The sequence below is a fragment of the Chlorocebus sabaeus genome, chromosome 15 (assembly GCF_047675955.1).
Source record: "Chlorocebus sabaeus isolate Y175 chromosome 15, mChlSab1.0.hap1, whole genome shotgun sequence".
Lineage (NCBI taxonomy): Eukaryota > Metazoa > Chordata > Mammalia > Primates > Cercopithecidae > Chlorocebus > Chlorocebus sabaeus.
Genome location: NC_132918.1, coordinates 58,805,946 through 58,828,812, shown reverse-complemented (window position 1 = coordinate 58,828,812; position 22,867 = coordinate 58,805,946). Strand labels below are relative to the sequence as shown.

At 40.2% G+C, this 22,867-nt stretch overlaps 1 protein-coding gene across 3 annotated transcripts in view; it reads right to left on the bottom strand.

Annotated features, from left to right (window-relative positions):
* The window catches only part of CPNE4 (copine 4), a 525,340-nt gene that overhangs the window by 490,050 nt on the left and 12,423 nt on the right, over window positions 1-22,867 (bottom strand). The window contains exon 1 of one of the 3 annotated variants that reach the window (XM_073023606.1): window positions 19,930-20,033. The exons of the other annotated variants lie outside the window; for them this stretch is intronic. The gene's annotated coding sequence lies outside the window, so the exon portion shown is untranslated. Of the gene's footprint in view, window positions 1-19,929; window positions 20,034-22,867 lie in introns of those variants that run through there. 3 annotated transcript variants of the gene reach the window in all.

Genomic DNA, 22,867 nt, shown 5'->3' with positions numbered 1-22,867 from the left:
GTGCCCCTATACTGAAGGAAATAGGCAAATAAAAACAAAAGTCTGAGTCATTTATTCCTGTTAATAAGAAGCTTGCAAAAATAGTTGGGAAGATCAGACCAACTCATTTGAGCTAATCGAGAACAAGATCAGATAGATATAAAGATAATGCTATCATAAAAATGGGATTTAAGGAAGGAAGACACTGTCAAGAATAATGCTGAGTGGGCCCAGAAAGATAGATAAAGTTGGATTCAGCTATAGAATTTAGGTACTAAATGGAGGGAAGGCGTTAAAACTTCACAATGTGGTGCTTACCAAGTACTTACTATGTGCTAAACTGTGATAAGCACATTGCATTAATTTAACAAATATTTATTTTATCCCCAGGCACTAGGGATAAAACAGAGCACAAAATTTCTTGACCTCATGATCTACTCATGGGGAGAGGAAGTAACAGTCAATAACAATAAATAATAAAATAAATAAATAAATAAAATATCAAATTTATTAGATACTAGTAAGAGTTAAGGACAAACAATAAAGCGAGGAAGAAAGCTATAAAGTATTAAGGAAGAGATAAAATTTTAGAAAAGGGAAATTCTCATTGAGAAGGAAATTCCTGGGTAAAAAAACCCAAAGGAATTAGAGAACTGACAATTTGGGTATCATGAGAAAAGCATTGCAGGCAGACACAATAAACAACTACAAAAGTCTTAAAACAGTAGCATTTTAAATACATTAAAGAGACATCAAAAAATGAATAATACAATGCATTATCATTACACCATTGCCCTTCAGCCTGAGCAATGGAGTGAGAGCCTGTTTCTAAAAAAAAAAAAAAAAAAAGAAAAGAAAAAGGAAGGAAAATGGATAATACATTATATCTCACTTAGTATCCAAAACCATCAATCCTGTGAGCTGTGTACTGGAATCAACCACATGTTACAGGTGAGAAAACTAAGGCACAGAAATGTTAAGAAGCTTGCCTAGATCCACTCAGAACAAGCCTTCAACAAAACTAGTAATGACCATGTCAAAACAAAGTTGTTTTAATGTCCAATTTTGGTCTCTCTACTCTTCATATTTTACATGCAAGAGTTATACTTCCACGAAGGGGCAAAGAATAACTCTTATCCAAGTATGATGAGTAGATAATGTCAGCAAAGTGGCTGTTTCAATCAATATATGACAAATGAAATGATAAAGGAAATCTGGCTGGCTACAAACAGACCATATAATGCATTATAAATATGGGTAGCAACTGTTTCCAGCAGAAACTCAAAGCCTGCTGTTATGAACCGTAAGAAATGCCAGGAGTCTTGTAATTCTGAGAGAGAGAGAGAGAGAGAGATAAATAAAGAAAGAGGCAGAGAGAAGGAAGGAAGGAAGGAAGGAAGGAAGGAAGGAAGGAAGGAAGGAAGGAAGGAAGGAAGGAAGGAAGGAAGGAAGGAAGGTGGGCGGGAAGGAAGGGAAGAAGGAAGGAAGGAAATGAAGAGGAAGAGAAGAAAAAAACGAATTCCATTCATACTGAGTATTTGATTCAAAGCAACAGTTCTTACAGATGTCTTCATGTCTGCATGAGGTGAGTAAAAGATGGCCCTTCAGTCTTTCTCTTTCTATCCACCCCCCAAGTAAGGAGACTATCCGGAGACTAACGGGCTGAATTAAGGCCAAAATCCATATCCACTGAATCCCTCCAAATTACAGTAGCTTTTTAAGCTTTGCTCAGTGTAATAAATCATTTGACATTAATTCTGGTAACCAACATACAACCGAATTTGTTTTCCTAACTTCCCTAGATCAGCTGCTGCTGAGTAGGGGTTTTGTGGTTTTTTTGGGGTTTTTTTTGTCCTATTTATGATCCTTTTCAAACACTTTTATTTTCCTTAACCAGGTTATGTTATTCCCAGTGAGTCCCAGGCTACTTTCCAAAGGATGATATCATCACAGACCCAGCAGCGCCAGCTAATAAAAATCTGTTAGGCTGCCAATCTTATCATCACCTCTGGCACCTACACCCACTACGGTGATAGCCCCTGTGTCTTCTTACTTGACTCCTCTTATTTGCCCCATTTATCATCTCAATAGTACACCATGGCATTCAGAATAATCTCAAAGGTCAAAGACCAATTGCTGCAGAGATGGAGATATTAAATTAAACCCATGTCTTGGCAGAAAGCCTCGGAGGAAGAAAAGGCCAGTGACAGGAACTAAGGCTCTCATTAATGTGTTGCTGACTTGTCACTTTTATGGAACTCTTGTAAGGAGTTGAACTCTGATTTCAACAAGAATATAAGACAGTGAAGTTCCAGAGGATTTTCTCCAATTTTTCTTGTCACATCTTACTCAAATACATTTCTTCTTTTTTCCCAAGTTCATCCAAAAAGACAGCACTAAAAGAAAGTGGACAATGACAAGAAAGTCTTTATTAAGCATTTGTCTGCCTGAAGCATTGACACTTGTCCTCAGGAAGCTTGTAGTTTGTGAAAATATGATGCAGGGTTTGTGTGAGGAGGTGTGTTTCTGTTACATCTGCAGAAAATCAGTTGATGGTGTCCATTTGGACATTTCTGTTCTCAGTATAAATAACAAAAACAAAAACAAAAAAACCATGAGTCAATTCCTTTAAGAGTTATTTACATATCAAAGTGCATATTTAAATAAGTATCCTTTGTAATAAGTAAAAATTTAAATAGAAGAATGCATCAAAAAGCCAAGCTTTGCCAATTCCCTTCTGATAGGCTGATGATCCCAATGAAGACAACAGCTGTCAGTTAAGTCCTTACTATTGAAAATGTGGTCAGCAGCCTCAGCATTACCTGGAACCTGACTAGAAACACAGAATCTCAGGCCCCATTCCAGACCTACTGAGTCAGAATTTGCATTTTAAGAAGATCTCCAGATGATTCATATACTCTTTAGGGTACAAGAAAAACAGAGGTAAATGAACTAACTGTGAGTTCGGAATGAAACACATTGTCAGAGACACAATCTGCTTGTTTACTCATCAGTGGCAGATATAAGCTGACATGGCTTGCGTATGCATTGAATGTACACACTACATTCACATGCATGTGAATTGACATGGATCACACAGATGACATCATGGCTGCCACTTTAGGGAAACTATGCAGTTAAGGGGATAAGTGAGGAACGACAGGGTTATTTGTCACAGGGAGCAACTCCTCAGCCTATTTTAGATGATGCTTTCTTGTCAGAAAGGCTTTAAGCTGTAGGTCTAATCAGCCTTTCCACAAAGCCCCCACCAGTCTACTCACCTTCTGCTGACCCCAGGACCTTGCCTAGATAATTTATTCCTGAGGAGCAGTCTAGTAGACCTCTGATGTCCTTCCTCTCATGATTCAGACAGCAAGGTGTGTGATGCCCTTGATGGCTGAGGGCCCTTCTCTCTCTACTACTTCTACGAAAAGCCATCTTCACCACCTGCTTCTGGGTGACAGACTTTCTGCTAACCCTGGCTCTACAATGGGTGGGGAGTCAGTGGGAATAAGACCTCAACAAGTACATTGTCCTTGAATTATATTACACAAACCATCATAATGCCATCTTTTAGTATGCTTCCTGAGAAGCAAATTATTAAATTAAAATTCAGCTAATGTCTCTCTCCTCCATCCAAGTTTATTGGGATCTGGGAAAGTAAAAAGTTACTTGATAGAAGGGAGCAATATAGATCCTGATTAAAAAGACAAGGCTGCTGACAACTAGGGGCCATGGAAGATGAGATGCTGGAACTTGCCGGCACCAGCATTTTAATTACAAGATGGCACTCCCCAGAAGGTGCCCCCAAATGAACTAACCTGAAAGGGTAGAAGGGGAGAGCAATGCAGGGGCTGGCTGACCCTTATTAAATTGAATTTCATGATGGAAATGATGGTCTCCTCATCTCTGAATGGCATCTCCCTCCCATCCTGCTCTCCACACCCTTCTGTCAGCATTGTCTCCAACTTCTAAATGGCTTCAAAAAGGCAACAAAGCAGGCAGGTAATCTAAAATGAGCATAATTTAATTCTCTTCTGCGAAAATTACCAAAAAAATAGATACTTTAAAAAATTCATTATATATCTATGTCATGTCTATATAAAATGTATCTTCTGATTATAACACATCTAAGCAAAACAAAAGTGCATTTTTCAGGATTTTTTAAATTTAGGAAAGCATATAGAGAAGAAAATCAAAATAACTCTTAAGCTCTGAGATAACTGATATTAATATTTTGGTGCATTAAATTTCAGTATACGATGCATGTATGTCTGATACGTGTGTATGTATGTGTGGAGAGACAGAGACAGAAAGATGCAGACAATAATTGTCAGAAAGAGAAATTTGGGATCATAATGGATATAGTTTTATATTCTGCTAAGTTTACTTAGCATTGTATTGCGAAGATTTAAACAATCTGATGAAAAATATTTTCATACTGACATTAAAAAAAGCAAGAACTCAAGTTAAGCCAGTCTTTGAAACAGTATTAAGAAAGAAAACGAAACAATTTCCTGAACTAAAACATTCCTGATGGTTTACAGGAAATATGTTACCCTTAAAAAAGTACAGCTACTGGCATAACCAACATCTAGAAATTTCAAATAGCCAGAGTTGGACATGAGCCACTATGTTTAAGCATTTGGAAATGAATGCAATAGCACATTCCCAGTGACTGCAAGACCATGAAGCCATTCTGAAGAAATCTCATGGTAGTATAGCCATTACCTCAAATCCTTTCTATGACTAAGAGGTAGGAAAAAAATAAAGAACCAACACCACTAGAATAGAGTCTTCTGGAGCTCACTTATATCCATTTTTCTCTCCTTCTGGGCACAAAAGATAATTCCTCTTTTCCACCTTCTTAGTGGACTACTGGGGCCATGTGACTAATTTCAGTCAATAAGATGTGACCAGAACAGATATGTGGCTCTTCAATGACAGGTACAAAACAGATTCAGCACCCAGTTGCTCTCTGTGGTGACTATGAAGAAAGCCTTGTTTTGAGATGGCAAAGCCAAAGATCAAGGCAGTCTCTTGAACCACTGATACCGGAGGACAATTGCCCTGGAGAGCCACTCAATTGTATTAAGCCACTGGGGTTATCTGTCAAGTTAGCATGACCTATCCTATCCTAATAGTCACCAAAAAATAACACAACAATGAATGTGCTATTTCTACTATAGCAGGTATAGGCTACTATACTTTACAAAAGGAAGACAACAATCTACTAACATATCCTTTTTCTCCATCTGTTCACCTGATTATACAGGATTGGTCAACGTGTGAAGGGACCAAAAGCACAGATCAGGGAAGGCAGAATTCAGGACCAGTTGACAGTCATCTATTTCAGTGCTTACTAAGGACCTACCACAGGAAAACCACTTTGCAGGGGGTTTCAGGATGAGGAAATTATAGTCATTCCCCAGTATTTTCAGGAGATTGATTCCATTACCCCCACATATACCCAAATCCACACATACCCAAGTTTCCCAGTGGGTCCTCTGGAACCTACGTGTAAAAAAGACAGCCCTCCATATAGGCATGTTTTGCATCTTGCATTTAATTGAAAAAAAAAAATCCACTTCTAAAAGCCCTCGCAGTTCAAACTCGTATTGTTCAAGGGTCAATTGTAATAAGAAACAGTCCTTGCCTCCTAGAAGTTTGAAGTCTAACAGAGAAAACAAAACATAATACTACAAAGACAGGGTACTTTTAACAGCCATATGACCCTGGGGAGGTCATTAACATCTCTGAGCTTCAGCATCATCAGCTGTCAAATGGGCATGAAAACAGCATCTTCCTTGCTGAAGTTCTATGAGAATATAACATCCAGTACACTGTCTGACACAGGGTAATTACTCACTGATCACAACCTATTGTTGTTGTTTTATTTACCTGCAGGGGAGATTACCATTACTAACATAGAACTTGTTGCTTCTTCTATTTAAGGAAGATGGTCCCTCACTGACTGTCAAAATATATGATATCATGGAAAGAACACGACTATGCAGGAGTCAGTCCAGAGATCAAAAACCTAGACACACCACCATGGGCCATAGGACTCTGAAGAGTTCTCTTTCCTGATCAATAAAATTGAGATAATAATTTCTTCCTCTTAGGGTCATTGGGAAGAAATCAAGCATGTAACTCAAAAATATAAATCTTTCTTACTCCTCCCCGCCTTGCCTTAAGAAAAATGAACAGCATAGAAGATGCAAAACCTGTTTACAACTTAGGCTGTCTCTAAGTATCTACAGACTGTGACATTTTGAGAGAAGTTTACAGCATAACAAGCAAGATGTTTCCAAATCAGGTCTGCTGCATTCCTCTTCCAAAATCATGTAACTCAAAATCCTCTGTTGCCTGAAACTTTAAAATTGTGTTAATTGTTATCCACAATATTTCTTTAACCTGACATAAACCTTTCTTTCAATTTTTTTTTTTTTTTTTTTTTTTAGTTCTCTGGGCTGAGCTGTTGTGTTAAAAAGTTGATTGAGAAATAAATTGCCTTGAGAAGCAATGAGCAATCAGAAGTAACTGGATTTCCAAGGTCACAAGGGGATACAACGTGCCCAGACCACAAAGGGGCAGCGTGGAGCAGGACATGTTATTTCACAATCAACTAGATGTGAGAAGACACCAACCTGACATTGTATTATCTAATTTGCTGCTGATTCAAGAATGGGATGACATCAAAAATGAGTTCTAAAAGAAACAGCACATCAGAATTGGATGTAATTCCCCTGCTGAGAAGCCGATCCTCTGCTATAATAAAAGCTCCTACAATGACAGCTTTTCACTTCTGCTGGTCCAGGGCTATTATCCTTTATTTTTTGTTAATGATGACGATGATGTGCTCGGCACCTCTGCCAGGTGGATTTTTCTAGAATGTATGATCCATTCTTCTCTGGAAGAAACGAGGAAGAAGAGCTAAGAGTATGATGTTCTAGTAACAGAAAACAGGGCAAAGGTCTTACAGAGTTCATGACTTGAAGCCCAAAATCTGGAAAAGTAACCATTTCCCTGTCTTCACTTCTTTTTGACCCCAGAAACCTAAGCATTTGGTTCAAAGATGAGACATGACTCAAATTATCAAGTTTAATCTTCCAGGGACTGTTTTCTCCTGTTCTCCAAGCAGCAACTCTGGAGTCAGATATGTCTTGCATGCCAATTAAGAGTACCCCTACTGACTTTATGAACCTCACTGAATCCCCAACTCCATGCTTGCAAAATGAAGAAAACACGATGTAAGTATTAAATTGTTGGAAGTATTAAATGAGACGTGTGTGTGAAATGTTTGGCAGAGTTGCTGCGTATGCAAGTTGCATGTTGACTATCTCCACAATTTCAATGGTATGCCTTGGAGTTGTGCAATGTGAAACCTGCACAACCATACACAGCAGCCCTTTTTTTTTCATTCAACAGTTCATTCATTAAAACATTCACATACTATGTTTCCAAGCACTCTATTCAACTTTCCTTAGTAAGCCTTAATGAATTATTCATCATAAACTTAATTCTAAACCAATTCTTGGATTGCCATGACACCTGTCACGATTTTGTATTTTCTGTCTCACAGTCACTTGCTCATGTGTCGCTTACCCAACACACCCACCATCATTGCCATATTCCAGGGTTTCTGTTCATCACTGCACCGTCTTCCCTAAGCAATCAGCAGAGTGTGGCACAAAGTTTCTTCACAACAGATATCTCCAATTTGAATGGCACATTTCTTTGTTGGAGGTGTGGCTGGAATACACTGTGCATGTAACCTCCTGGAAAGCAGGGGGTTGTGTCTCTGTTTTCACTGTGGAATTCCCAGCCCCTAGATCAGTGTCTGGTACATAGTAGGTGCTTAATAAATGTGGAATGAATGAAAAGCTGGAGCCTTGAAGATGTTATATGGGAATAATTCAGTTTCTTGGAATATAACTTATTATTTCTTATTGAATGAGGATGGAATGAAGGTATACAAAATGAAAAACATACCCACACCCAGTCTCAAGAGTGAAATGGAGTAAATATTAGGCGTAACAGCCTAACTATTGAAGAGTAATCTAAAATTATCAATTCTAGCGCAGACTTGGTATCTGTTTTATCTAAGGTTCATAAGAAGAAATTGTGTTGATAAAAATAGTATCATTTATCAAGTACCTTCTATGTTTTGCAACTTCTAATACATTATTTCTAACCTTAATCACAATGCCCTAATATAGCTATTATTCCTGTTTTAAGGACAAGGAAACAAGCTCAGAGACTTTAAGCAACTCATCCATGCTTTACATGCAGGAAATGACTGAGCTGGAATTGAAACAGGTTCATCTGGCCAAAAGCCCCATGATCTTTCCATATGAAGAAAAGAGTATATGTGCACATTTGTGCACATGGGCATGAGTACATTTTACACTGTCAGCTATGGGTTCAGTCAGATATGCCCATAAATTCTTTTATGAAGAAGAGCTCCCTGAACATCTAATGATTTTTTCCTGATAGTTTTATTTAACTCCAAAAACTTATTTTTTAATCTCATAAAAATATTCATTATCAATACATCATCTTGATAATATCACTCAAGAAGGAGATATCTCACTCTAAGCATTATTATAAAATTTCACAGGCAGTCCACTTTTCTAGAAAAATATGCCAATGACCTTTCTAGCCTTTTGCATCCTGGAATTATTAAACCAGGCTGCTGAGCAGCCTTGACACCTGCTCTGTGACCAATACTCCAGGCTGTTTATTTTGGCCTAGAACTCTCCAAGTTGATGGGCCCTGCCCTCAGGAGGGAGGGTGTGCACACAGAATTCAGTGGGTCACTGCGGAGCTGCCCATATCCTCTTACCTAATAGAAGGTGGACTTCAGCAGAATGCCTGTCTGGAGTCAGAGGTAAGAGCTGGCACTGGGTCACATGGCTGCTCTGTCTCTCTCTGTGGCAGATGTCAGGGTCTGCAGGGTGTTTTGTTAAAGGAACAAAATGCAATAACTTCAAGGCACCAGCTCTCTTTCCCACAAAACCTTGGTCTATGTGGAGTCAAGATCCCTGAGGAACCTCTGCTCCTGGGGGAGGGGAGGTCCTGTTCTATAAGCCTCCAGAGCTTATCACGGCCTGTCCCCATCCCTCCATGCTTGTTAAACACCCAGCATGGTTTTCAGAGGCCATGTTGATGCCATATGTTCATACCACTGAAGCATTTTACTGCCTAAGAAGAGGCACTTAGCACAGGGAAGAGCACATTGTTTTCATAGCTGGTTGGCTCTTAATACTTCCCCAGGAGGCTCCAGGCTCAAAGACAGGGTGTCTGAGAAACTTGGGAAGATGCCAGCAAGGTGAAGGTTTTCAGTGACACACTCCAGGATGTCAGTCCAGCAGGGAGAATGACCCAAGTCATTCATAACAGAATTTTTGTACAAAAGAGGAGAAAAAGAAGAGCCAGTGGAAAAAAATTATGCATGCAGAGATTTCTTCTTTAATGGCAGGTAAACATTTAGTTATGTGAATAATTCTCACTTAATCAGGACTAATTTTGCCCCCTGGGGTTATTTGGCAAAACCTGGAGATATTTTAAGTTGCTAACTGAGTTGGGAAAAGATGGGGAAGCTGCGACTTGGACCAAGTAAGTAAAGGTCAGGGATGCTACTAAACTTCCTATAATGCACAGGAGAGCCACAATAAATGATTCTAGGGCCCAAAATGTCAATCGTGCTGAAGTTGAGAACGCTTGGGTTATGTTAACTCTAAGCAGATAAGGAAGTGCTCTCTGCCTGCAGCCTCATTGCACTAGCAATTAAATTAGCCACATTCAAGGCAGTATAGGGAGGCATGGGGCGTGGCTTTGAAAAGTACTATCACCTGGCTATAAATTTTGAGTTTAAATCTTAGGTGCACAACTTTCTAGCTCTATGGCCTTGGGCAGATTGCCTAACTTCAGTGAGCTTCAGTTTCCTCTTTGGCCAAATGTAGACAGAACCAGCTACACCTAACCTGGCGTGAAGTTTAAATTACATGGGATGACAAGAAAGAATTTAGCACCCTCTCTACACACAGCTACAAATAACTAAGCACTGATTATTATGGCCCAACAAAGTGGGAGGAAAAAAGAACAAAACATGGTTTTTAAGAGAAATCTACCAAATGCTTCAGTAATCTGAGGAAATTTTAGCTTGAGTTTGACAGAAATCTCAAGAATGCTCAGAGCCGTGGCCTCTTTCTTTAGAGGGTTCCTTGACTCCTGCAATGTGAGCCTCACCATCATGTACTCACAGCTTACAGGGCACCTCACTGACATGTATTATTGTTGCTTTGCTCAGCCCGGGTATCTGGACACTTTTGTGTCCAGGTCCCCATTTTCAGTGGCCAGGCATAACCCCAGTGATGGCCTGGTCAGGGAGAAAAGATTGTCGATACATGATACTTAGGCAAATGTTCTCACAGTGCATGTCGTCAGAAGGGCCATGACCTCTCTTCATTGCTCCAAAGCTGAGCAAAATCGGGCCAGATGTAGCCACATCTGCCTTTGGTCTGACACCCCTCCTCCCCCTCCATAGCCAATATCTGCCTTAATGCTGTTACCTCTAATTGTTAGAGTCCTGTCCTTAGAGGAACTCGAGAGCTCCCTTTTTTCCAAGCCCCAAGAACTTCCTGGCACATGGCTTATCCTGATAGCTTCAAAGGCACCCCAGTAGTGGAGCACCACAGAGCATGAAGAGAGCTGCTTACCCAACCCGCTCAGACTGTCTCAAAGGACCTCCAAATTAAAGCTCCAAGGCTAGAAAATAGCTTGGAAACCATCTCCTCCGTTTTTCTGAGCTGGTGAAACTGAAGCTCAGAAACAGGAAGGGACAGGCCTGCTGCTAGCCCATAGGGCAGCTTTGTGAAAATTAGCAAAGTCATCCTACATAGATGGAGGCACTCCTGAGCCACAGTGAACAGCCTGCTGAGTACAAGAGTCCCAGAGCTCAGGCCCACAGATAGCTCCCCTTGTGCTTTAGAGAGGGGTTTGCTCAAAATCACAAAAACGAGTTGGCAGAGAACTGGGATCAGATTAACAACCTCTTTGTACAGACAGGATTAACTACACATGGAAAACAAGTAACTCCTGAGCTCTTGCACAGGATTCCTTGGTCAAAAAGCTTGGATTTCACACTCCATTGCTAAGTTTTCCTTATGGCCCTTTTAATGATGGAAAGGGAATGGCAAACAATTGCCACGTGTACATTCCTTAGAGACATTTCATATATAGCTGGTGGCCCAGAAAAACCTAGTACCTGCAAAGAAATGAGGAGGCTCTGGTAGCTGGGGAAGGGGAAACCCTAATCACCTAGTTCAGAATCATCATTTAAGAAAGCAAAGTCAAATTCCAAAGGACAGTTTAGTTTTGTTCTGAAATTGTAAACAGCCCGCATAGAATAGCTAGGAGAGAATAGGACCTCATTTCAAAGCAACTCATAACATTTTTCACCACTGTAATACTGCATGTGACTTCTGTGATGAAATCATATTATGAGGGACAATTTCAATTGGGATTAGAAGAAACATATACCACAGCTTAAGCAACAGGAGCCTGTGTCAAAAGTGTTCCAGTTAATACATCATCCCCTTTGCTCTACGGCCAACCTTATTACTCTCATCTTATCCTTTCATATTCTGAATTTCCCTTTCTGTAGAACCTTGGTGATTTCTGCCCCCTGTATTGCCTCGGGAAGACTTCTTTCTGTTCCTTTATGGGACTGGCATGGCATGTCTAATCCTTAGGTCACAGGTCAGCAAACGTTTTCTATAAAGGGACAGATAGTACCTTTTTTAGGCTTTGGGGCCCATATGGTCCCGGTCACAACTATTCAATTTTGCCATTGTAGCACAAAAGCAGCCACAGGCAATATATAAAGTCATGGATCTATACCCTTGTATTCCAATAAAGCTTTCTTTTGCTTTTTTTTTTTTTTTTTTTTTTTTTAAAGACAGTCTTGCCCTGTGGCCCAGGCTGGAGTCCAGTGGTGTGATCTTCGCTCACTGCAACTTCTGCCTTCCAGGTTTAAGAGATTCTCCTGCCTGAAACTCCGGAGTAGCTAGTATTACAGGCATGTGTCATGATGCCTGGCTAATTTTTATACTTTTAGTAGAGATGGGGTTTCACCATGTTGGCCAGGTTGGTCTCAAACTCCTGGCTTCAAGAGATCCGACCACCTTGGCCTCCCCAAATGCTGGGATTACAGATGTGAGCCACTGCACCCAGCCAGCCTTTTTAATAAAAAGGTGGTACTAGAATTGGCCCCTTGGTCACAGTGTGCTGATCCTTGCTCTAGGTGGTACTGGGCGTGGGTGGGCAGAACCTGAGCTCAACTTATAGACACAAGCTGTGAAAGCCATCAAGAGACTCCTGGGCAAATAGAAATTAGCAGGTAAGATGGCAATGGTGGGAAGTCCTTCTTCTGATTCTACCCTTGACATAATTAAGCTGACAAGAAAATTAAACTGAGAAGATTGATATAATGCAGTAAGAAAAGGGACTTACCTGGAGCATGGATGCTTCATTCTAAGATATATCTGAGCACTAGCTTCCATGGCATCTGAGTACTATGACATTAATAAACCAAGAGTCTGCTAGTCAGGTGGTCTCCTTTACATTTCTTTGGGATACTAAAAAGACAACCACCAAAGAGAAGGTCCTAATAACAGCGGCATATTTAAAAATTCATGTATCTTGGCTGGGCACAGTGGCTCATGCCTGTAATCCCAGCACTTTGGGAGGCTGAGGTGAGTGGATCAGCCAAGGTCAGGAGTTCGAGACCAGCCTGGTCAACATGGTGAAACCCCATCTCTACTAAAAATACAGAAATTAGCCAGGCATGGAGGTGGATGCCTGTCATCCCAGCTACTCAGGAGGCTGAGGTAGGAGAATTACTTGGACCCCAGAGGCAGAGGTTGCAGTGAACCGAGATCACACCATTGCACTCCAGCCTGGGTGACAGAGCAAGACTCCATCTCAAAAAAAAAAAAATAAATAAAAAGAACTCATGTATCTTGTATTTATTTAGGCAATTACATTGAATTATACCTGAATAGCCATAAGTTTTATTTTGTTGTTGTTGTTGTTGTTGTTTTTAGGAGTGAATAAAACACAAGAAGGATTTCTCAGAGGACTGGGTCTGGAAGTCACTACACTGACTACATGCTTTACGCTTTATTGGGAAACAGGAAACCTCTGCTCATCTGTAACCAACAGACAGCAGCAGGAAGGCGTGATGATATATCTTCAGACATCACAACTCTTCATTTACTAATTATCAGAGCCAAGGTCAACTTTTTTTTCATAATTAAAAAGTGTCCAGTTTCCCAGATTAGACCATAATTCTCCCAATGTAAAGATGGTATTTTATACTTCTTAATATTATTACACCCTTGCCTAGTATTTTAGAATAATATAATAATTGCTAACATTTTGGGAATAATTATTCAATGTCAGGCACTATTCAAAATGTTTTAAGTCCCTTCTCATTTAATAACCTCACAACAACCTATGAGTGGAGAACTAGTAGTAGTATTATTCCATATTGACAAATAGTGGCACTGGGACACAAAGAGATGGTATAACTTGCCCAAGATCATACAGCTAGAGGTGGTGGATCCTGGATTTGCACCCAGGCATTGCAGCCCCAGAGCCTGTGGTCCTAACTTCGTATAATGCTGCTTACAACAATGCAACCAATATAGGTGATCAATAAGTATTTGGGGTTGTCAGTAATGACTCTGAGAGGAGGGGAAAAAACAGAGTCTGAGTTGAAGCTCAGCCAAATTGTGCACAATTATCAGTAAACTCCTCCTGCTCCACTTTCCCATGACATAGAGAATGTTACACTTTCTTGAGGGCTCCTAAAGGGAACTGAGCTCTAAGAGTGGCAGCTGCCAGTGAAGAGCCTTGGAAGACATGTCTGCAGCTCTGTAAAGAAAGTCTCTCCTTCAATAGCTGCAGGCTGGAAGGCCCTGGGAATATGCCTACAGCCAGGAATGGAGCACCCTTTCCCTAAGGGGACATGGAGAGAACAAATGGCCCCTGGGCCAGCCTCCTCCTCCCCAACGCTCCTCCCACCCCCACTCCTCATCTCTTCATCTCTCCAAGATCCTGCTTCCGAGAAGGGCAGGGAACAAGCTTCCTGACTTTCCTAGTGACTGAGGTAAGGGCTAGGGTCACCTGAGAAGGAGGAGGGAGAGAAAGAGGCACTACCAAGCTTGGGCTAGAAATCATGACTTTGTTCATTAGAACACTTGATTTTTTCCTCCTCAGTATCCAGATTATTTCCATTCTCCTTTTTCTTTCTGTTTTTGTTAAAATCTCTCTCTTTGTTCTTTTTAACATTGACATTTGGGAGTAGAAAATGTAGTCTAATTATAGTTTTAATTGCATTCTATGGTATATATAAGGAGGGTTATATTTCTATTGTCTTTTAATATATTGTGTTCTTGGCTTCTGTCATTCCAAAATGACATAGTTATTTAATGTTTTTGAGCAATTGGATAGCTTTTAATTATTTTAGTATTATATACTTCCAAAGTCATTATATCACATTAGGAGAAAGTCATGTGGAAAAAATTTGACTTTTATTTAACCAAGAATATTTAAAAATGGATCCTATTATTTTTGTAAAATATCTCTGTATTCTTAAAAACAATTTTATCTCTTATTTTTAAAACATTTTTTAACTTCTGTTAAATCACTTCCAATTAAATATGGAACAAACTGTTTGATTTATTCTGCCGCTCAAATATATAATTTATTTATCATAGAATTCTTTGCCTAACATATTTTTTATAATAGGGTGCAAAGATTCTCTGCATCTAATTATTTCAGAGAGTCAAAGAAGCTATACTCTGATCCTGGTTTATCTTTAATCTGCTGCAAAGATAATTGGGCTCAAATTATTGCACATCTCTGGGCTTAGGTTTTTCTTGTTTATAACATAGAGAGTTAAATAAAATAATACCAAAATTTCCTTTTGACAACAGCATTCTAGGAGAGCTTACAGTGAGGCTTACATTTACCAGCAGGCATATCTTCCCCCTTCCTTTCTGCTAGAAGGCAACCCTTTCAACCAAGTTTCACCTGATAAAAGAAGGGAAGGAAAGCTCCAATAGACTCTAAGAATCAAATACTGTCCTTAGAAGGAAAAGGAGTCCTTTCTTCTAACTCCTTAGACATACACACTCATACATGCACACACCCAACACATATATCATATACGATATGATGTTGGAATGTAAACTTTTCAATAATTGGTCAAAACGTACCAATTAAGAAATGTGTATCCTAAGCAGCCGGCAAATATTTGATAAAAGGATTGTTTTCTTTTCTTGAGGACAAAAATCAAAGGGCCACAAGCAGAGGGGACCTCAACAACCTATATCTCCGAAGCAATGCTGCTGATGAGGCTAAGCCATTGAATGGATCAAATGGAACAATCACAGAGAAATGCCAGCCTCAGAGGGAATAAACAGAATCTTCAACTTCTACAGCTAGGCTGACAACACAGCATCTCAGCTGGATTTTATGCAAGTCATTTCCACAAAAGATTCAGACATAAGCCTAGAATTGGGGCTTCTCAGGCACCTGAAAATAAGATATTTCTCCATGGATTGGGAATATTGAAACAATAGGATTTGAATTCGTTTCAGCTTATAACCATACATTTGCTATGAAAATATCCAAAAACACAGGTTAAATGTACATGAGTAAGAAAATGGGAGACTTTTCCAGACCTATATAATTGGACCATGTAAAAGACAAGATAACTTCTAAGATTCTTTCAATCCTGAGCTGTGCAATAAAAAGCAAGCAAAAATTCACTAGCATGCTAGGTATTACACCCTGGATTGAACTCAATCATACTAGACCACTTAACCTAGGAATTCCAAATGAAATTCTTGACTCCCAGGCTCTCTGAGACACCCAGCATGTCAGACCATTAGCCTCAGAGGCGTGCTTTGGCTTACCCAAGATCTTACAAAAATTAAAGATTGGAATTTCAACTACCAATCTAGGGGTTACATTTCAACATTCTCTCTTCAACTTAGCTTTCCACTGCCAGCAGGTCTTTGCCTGCAACACAAAGCGACCAATCTACTGATCAAGAATGGGTCTGAGATAGACTAGTTGGCTCCCCTGAGCCCATCACCAGCTGAAGAGAAATGGCATTTGGGGGAAACTGAAGAGGAGATGGCAGTGTCCAGGAGTAAAGAAGTCAGAGGACCCCTGAGAGAGGAAAACAGGTTCCCCTGGAATTTTACCTTGAAAAACTGGGATAACAAAAATAAAGACCACTGCACTTTTACTTACATCAATTCCTGGATTGAAATTTTCTCTCCTCTCTGAATATTAAAATTCTATTTGGAAACCTAGCTTACACTCCTTCTCTATCAGTCTTTCTCAGACCCACCCATCTCACAAATTGGTCCATTCTCAGGACTCACAATGCTTCTCCTTCATTCATCTAGCAGTCATGTTCACACTGTCTTACATCATCTCACATTCCTGTTTGGTGACATCATGTAACTACCACATATTATTGCCTTTTCACATGTGTGTGCTTCAATTCCTAAATGTAATTTTAACCTTCTTGAGATTGAAGTCCATCACTATTTTAGATTTTTTTCTCTAAGGCAGCAAATTGCATGCAGTAGGTGTTCAATATATGCTAGCCGATCACATGACTAAGGAAGACAAGCAAAGGAGAAAGAAGGAGCTGGGGAAAGGTGATGTGGGACAAAAATGTCCCTCAGTAGCCGGAAGGTAGACCTGTTGTGAAGGAAAGGGAAACGAAATTCCACACAAGCTAATAAGAAACAGTACCTGATAAACAACTGAAAATGTCTGTTGAATTGAAGAAAGGTGGTAAGGAAAGAACGGATGGATATAAAGGAAGAAAAGACTAAAGGAAATGAAATGAGAGGAAAGTGGAGATGAGAAGGGAGGAGTGAGAGAAGATGGGAGAAGAGAAGACGGGAGAAAGGGAGAGAGAGAAGGAGAGAAGAATAGAAGAAAGGAAGGATGGAAAGGAAAATGGAAGGAAAGATAAAAAAAGGAGTGGAAGATAGGACGAAAAGAAGAGTAGGGAAAATGGAAAAAAGAGGAAAAGAAGGAATAAAGGACAAGTCTTACCCTTGTATTTCTGGATCTTCCATTTTTATATACTCCTTCCCTTTCTATTTCCAAAATAGCTCTTGGTGTCTTAGAGGGCACCCGGCACCTAGTTCCAGGCTTGTTGATGCACCTGTATAAAGCTGTGTGTGAACCACATTCACTGCTGATTTGGTGCTTCACTCGCCAGCAAACACCATCTCCTGCAAGTACAGCACCACTGATCCTGGGAAGTCAGCCCCAGAAAAGCTGCATTTCAAGGCTCAGGGTGTAGAACTCAAGGACATTTGGGCAAAAGCCTGGGATGCCACTGGCCCTCCACCAGGAGTTACAGTGGGAGGCCTTCTCCTCTTATTAGTGCCAAGGCATCACATGACATGCTCAGCCCACCGGCTTCCTGGGCAGCCCAACAGGGAATCAGGGCTCAGAGGCTCCATGGGGTGGGGGCAGGGGAGAACCTTTGAGGATACTCATTGGCATACAGCCATGCCTCCCTCACTGCCAACTCCCTGAGGCGCTGCTAGCACTCCTCCTCCGCCCACCCCTGAAGACCCAGATGCTCAACTCAGAGTGAGCCCCCAGACAACACAGGAAGGTTGGATGCCCAAACCTTGGCAAATGCACAACTCTTTGTGGTAATCCTAAAAAACAGCCTACCCAAGACGTCCCCATTTGCTCCCTTTTCCTGCTAATGGAAATGCCACAGTGTGTGAGTGTTAATGTATATATTTTTAAAAAAGAAGTTTGCCACATAGAAGGTATCTATTGCTGTGACCAAGAAGGAGTTCTTGATGGGAAAAGAAGGTGTATGCTTTAGGGATGTCCATAAACCCCCGAAATCAGATGCACACAATTATGCGAATTTGATTTTTCAGGTGAGAGAGTTCATAATTTTAGCAGATTCTCCAAGAGAACTGTGGCATGAACAATATTTTAAAACTACTATTCTGTACTCCTGAGGAGAAGCAAAGCAAGTTATCAGGGGTTTGCTAATCAGGAAGAGTGATTGATTAATTTGCCAACTAAATTTCATGAAAATGCATTTTCTAGAATTAACCTATTTTGCTAAAATGACAACGGAATTTTGAAGTAGGGACTTTCTTCCCCTAGCACCCCTCATCTTTATGTCTATCTGTCTGTGTCCACCAGCTCTACAGCCTGTGTCTGCTACGAAAGACCGTTTAAACTTGTAACACTTCATTAAGCACATTTCCACAACCATCACAACTCTCTAAATTAAAGCAAACCAGTTCCAAATGGGCAAGACTTGGAAATGCTCTCACATCTGCCTATCCAAACTCATGCTACAGAAATAAAATGAGCAGCTTTAGAGGAGATTATGGTTTTAATATACCACATCATTGTCATGAAATTGAAAATATCATTGAAAGAATAACCAGGGATATACATGAAATATTTAAGCAAGCCCTAATATAGTGCTGCTGGGACCTAAAGAGCGATTTGATTGCTACAGAATAAAATGAAGCTTAGAAAAATCAGGGCGATGCACTTGAGCAACCACCAAAACGTGAAATAATGGGAAACTCTGCTTTATCAAGAACTTTTTAAAAAGCTGTTTGCAGACTCTGCAGCTGTTAATCACTCTTCACATATGGCATGGCTGTCACCTTTATGAATCATGTTTTATCTTGAAAAGATTTTCCTTTATTACCTTTCCATTTGCACATTCCTAAGGAGTTGTGAAGCAAACAAAAAAAAATAGGAAAAGCTCTGAAGTTCTCAAAGCCAGGAACAATATTTACAAATAAAACAGGCAAGAAAGTGTGTTAAAGTTTTAAATTATGTCCAATTTTGTGAGACCAAATATTAGCATCTTCACTTCCGAGCTGCAGAAACAGTCTCATCTCTTATTAAAAAAAAAATTATACACTAAGACTTTACCTTGATTGCACATGAAATTTAAGCCCACCTTGGTGAGTAGGAGAAATAGTCATATAGCTATTGTTTTAGATTAAAATTTAAATAAATTTGATTCAAATTAATAGGTACAGTATTGCATCAATCTGTGACAAAATGCGTCTGAAAAATAAATTTGATGAATGATGATATACATTATTGAGACATATAAAGATATACATATACAGGAATAGGAAAGGTTTACAATCATATAGTTACAGTTTGTCCATTTACTTTTAAAAACAGAATAATAAAGGCAACTGCTAAAAAACTCAGCATTCAGGAAAATTCACTATAATGCTCTCCCTCAACGCAATGATGCCACTTTACTGAAATGTAATATTAGCCAAATTCATGCTTTTGATTTGCAGATCAAAAAGCAATCCCTCTGCTTTTTTTTTTTTTTTTTTTTTGAATAATGGTTCTCAAAAGTTCTAATAAGAATTAGAACTGTCAGAAACAAAAAGAAAGGAACAAAGGCTGCCCTTCAGCCAAGAGGACCAGAAAAAGTCTATTTATGAAACATTCCTGTATCTGTCTATCTGTCCGTGCCCACTAGCCCTACAGCCTGCGTCGGCTGGGAAAGGCCATTTAAACTTGTGACACTTCATTAAGCACATTCTCACCACCATCATCGCTCTCTAAATTAAAGTCAAACCAATTCCAAATTGGAACCTGAAGGTTCAAGAGTCAGAACGCAGCACAAACTGCATCATGCCAGTGTCAGTCCCGTCCTGTTCCTCTCACCCTTCTCTTCCCAAATGGAAAAAAGTAGCCTGTGTCCTGCACATGGGAGCCAAGAGTTTGTGAAGGACATTCCTCCTCCTCAGCCCCAGGTTGTTCACTGCCTGCCTGCTCTCAGCCATCCCATCCTGACATAGAGAGTAAGTTACTTACCACAGATGGGAGGCAGGCAGGGCTGCTCCGTCTGAATCCCAGCACTCCGAAGGCTGGAGTGCCTGAGAGGAAAACTCTGGGTGCAGCCTGGAATTCTGATGTGGAGGCAGAGGCTGGGGCTCTGCTCACACCTCAGCAGAGCCAGCGTGCCTCCCTCCAAAATGTCTAAATTAATAAATGATAACCCCATGGTCAAATCCGTGACCATGGGGTCAAATCTTTGACAGCGGACAGAAACCCTAGCTGTCTTCTCGGAAAAGGGGGGCTGTGGAAACTCCAGTTCCTGCAGGGTGGCATAGTATATGCTTTGAATTGGGAGTCAGCTACCCTACTCATATCACAGAGCATGAACATTTCTTTCAGGATCACATGGTTTACATTTTTTTTCCCTGGGGGATGCAAGGAGGACAATAAAAGCTAGGTGATCACCATCATCTCGGCCCCACCAAGCAATTCATCCATAGCTCTCCAACTCCCTAAAGAGTAATTCCGGAAGCCAGTGGAAGTGTGATTTTCACCTATGATTTTGGTACATGAGTGAAGGCACTCACAGCAGCTCATCACAGGATGCTGTTAACCCTAGCCCTGCACACCTGGAACATGCCCAAGATTGCAGCCACACACGAGGAAATCTCAAACGCTGCTGAACACAAACAATAAACAGTATATTCTTCAACCCCACCTCCATAAGCCAACTCAGAACAAGCACGAAGCATAACTTTGATGCTCTCAACTCTTAAATCCCCTTGTTTCTCTCCAGGTAAGATTCTTGATAGCACTGTGACAGCAGATGGTCATGTTTTTTGTACCTGCCTAATAATTCCAGCTGATGCTAAATGAATCTGGCTGATGGTGATTCAAGAGACTGTGGCTGTCACGTTGGCACACTGGGATGCAGAGAATCAAAGGCGTTTATGTTTGCCTCATCACCTCTCTTGCTAATATTATGTAGAATGGTCATGCAAGAAGGATCCTTAGAGATTAAATAAAATACTTTGATTTTATAAATGGGTAAGTGGAACCCACACTATAAGTCATTCATCTAGAAATATATAATCATTCACGCCACAAGTACCTACTGTGTGCGAGATCCTCACAATACATAGCAACAAAGTTCTACTACTTAGCTATTTGGCCCATAGTTCATATTTCAGAATAATAATCCCTTGGATTTTTTGAAACCTATATATGTTTCCTATATAGGTTCCTGGAGATGGTCAAATAAAAATATGCCCCAAATGCAGGGGTTGGCTAACTTTTTCTATCAAGAATCAGATAGCAGGCAGTGCACATCATATGGTCGCTGTTTCAACTATTCAGCTCTGACATTATAGTGTCAAAGAAGCTATGTGCAATAACAGGTATGACAGTATTTCTACAAAACTTTAGTTATGAAAAAAAGTGTGCATACTGCAGTTGATACATGTGCTACTGATTGCTGATCCCTACTCTACTGGATCTCATTTGACAATGACCTTTTTTGGGCTGCAGATTTCAAGTTTCTCTTAATCAGATCTTATTTTACCTCAAACCTTCCCATTCACAGAAGTTAAAAATGTATATATAAAGGACAGAAATCACAGAACAAGGAGCTTAGGAAGTAAACTTTGTTACCAGCTATTGGAAGTATTCATAAAACACAGGAAGGGAATCGGAATCACAAATAGAACTGTTTCTGATCATCCAAGCAAAGTGGAATAGAAGTTTCCATCTAAGTAACCAAGCACCAGGCCTCCCAAATTGGATATTATCTCTTCTCCCCAGCATAGGGAAGATGATGTTCCCATGGGTTTAGTCAGGTCCCTATTATTCCACCCCATAGAAAACAGCTGTCAACCATTTCTGCTGAGGACAGCAAGTCTATTTCAGGACTGCTTAGCTTGGCTGGCAAGTCAAATAGGGGGCAAACATGGACACGTAGGATCAGAAGGCAGGTCTGGTCTTCCCTGAGCCCATTCATTCCCTGGGAAGGGGTAGGTGAGTAAGGAACAAGGAGGCCCACCTATATTCCCTGTTTGTGCCTGCTTTAGAGAAAAGGAGTTTTTAAAACAGCCCTAGCAATCTGCGAAACCAACAGGTTCATCATTTAGAGTGAGAATATGTATTGTTCACATGGGACCATTGAGTCAAAATTTGAGAATTCTTGACAAGTAACTCACAACTTTATAAAGAATAAGAAACTCAGGTCAAAGAGTTCCCAGGAGGTGGCCCCTCATGGGACAGCACGGATTCCTGCCTGATGTGACATTAAAAAAAAAAAACAAAAACAAAAAACAGGCACAACTTGCCAGTACAATCACTGATGCTTGGATCTTCCTGCAAGTGCTTCTCTCCAGAAATGTATCTCCTGTACCCAAAGATGCTATACAAAAAAAAAAAAAAATCCATGCTGCCTGAGATCAGCTGGCAGAGATCCTTCACAGTGAATTTCAGCTTCTACTAAAATGCCAAACGATCATCTGCACTTTTTTGACTTGTTTGGTGGTGAGTTGTGCCTGATGTCAGACATCTGGACAAAAATTTTAAAAGTTGTTCAGCAAACCAGTGGTCTAGATGTTCGGTGTCAAAAAGATCAAACAGTCAGATAACTGTTTGATTCCCTGTTTTCTAACTTCTTATCCAAGGATCCGCTACATCCAAATAATCACTCTAACGTTACTGCAGCAGCCCCTTCATTCACCTGTTTCCATAAAAATAAAAGGAAATCTGAGTTCATTGATCACCGATTGAGAACCACATTGAGATATATCAGCTCCGATTCAGTTGATTTTACTCAGTTAAACTTAATGATGCTATAAAGCATTCAGAGTCAGCCAGAGCATCAAAGTGTCTGAACAACCACGGACCATTACACACCAAGAGAAAATATCTATAGAACTTCTCATTCCCATTAGATAACTAATTAAAATGAGGGGAAAGGGCAGTATTTCCATCGCTA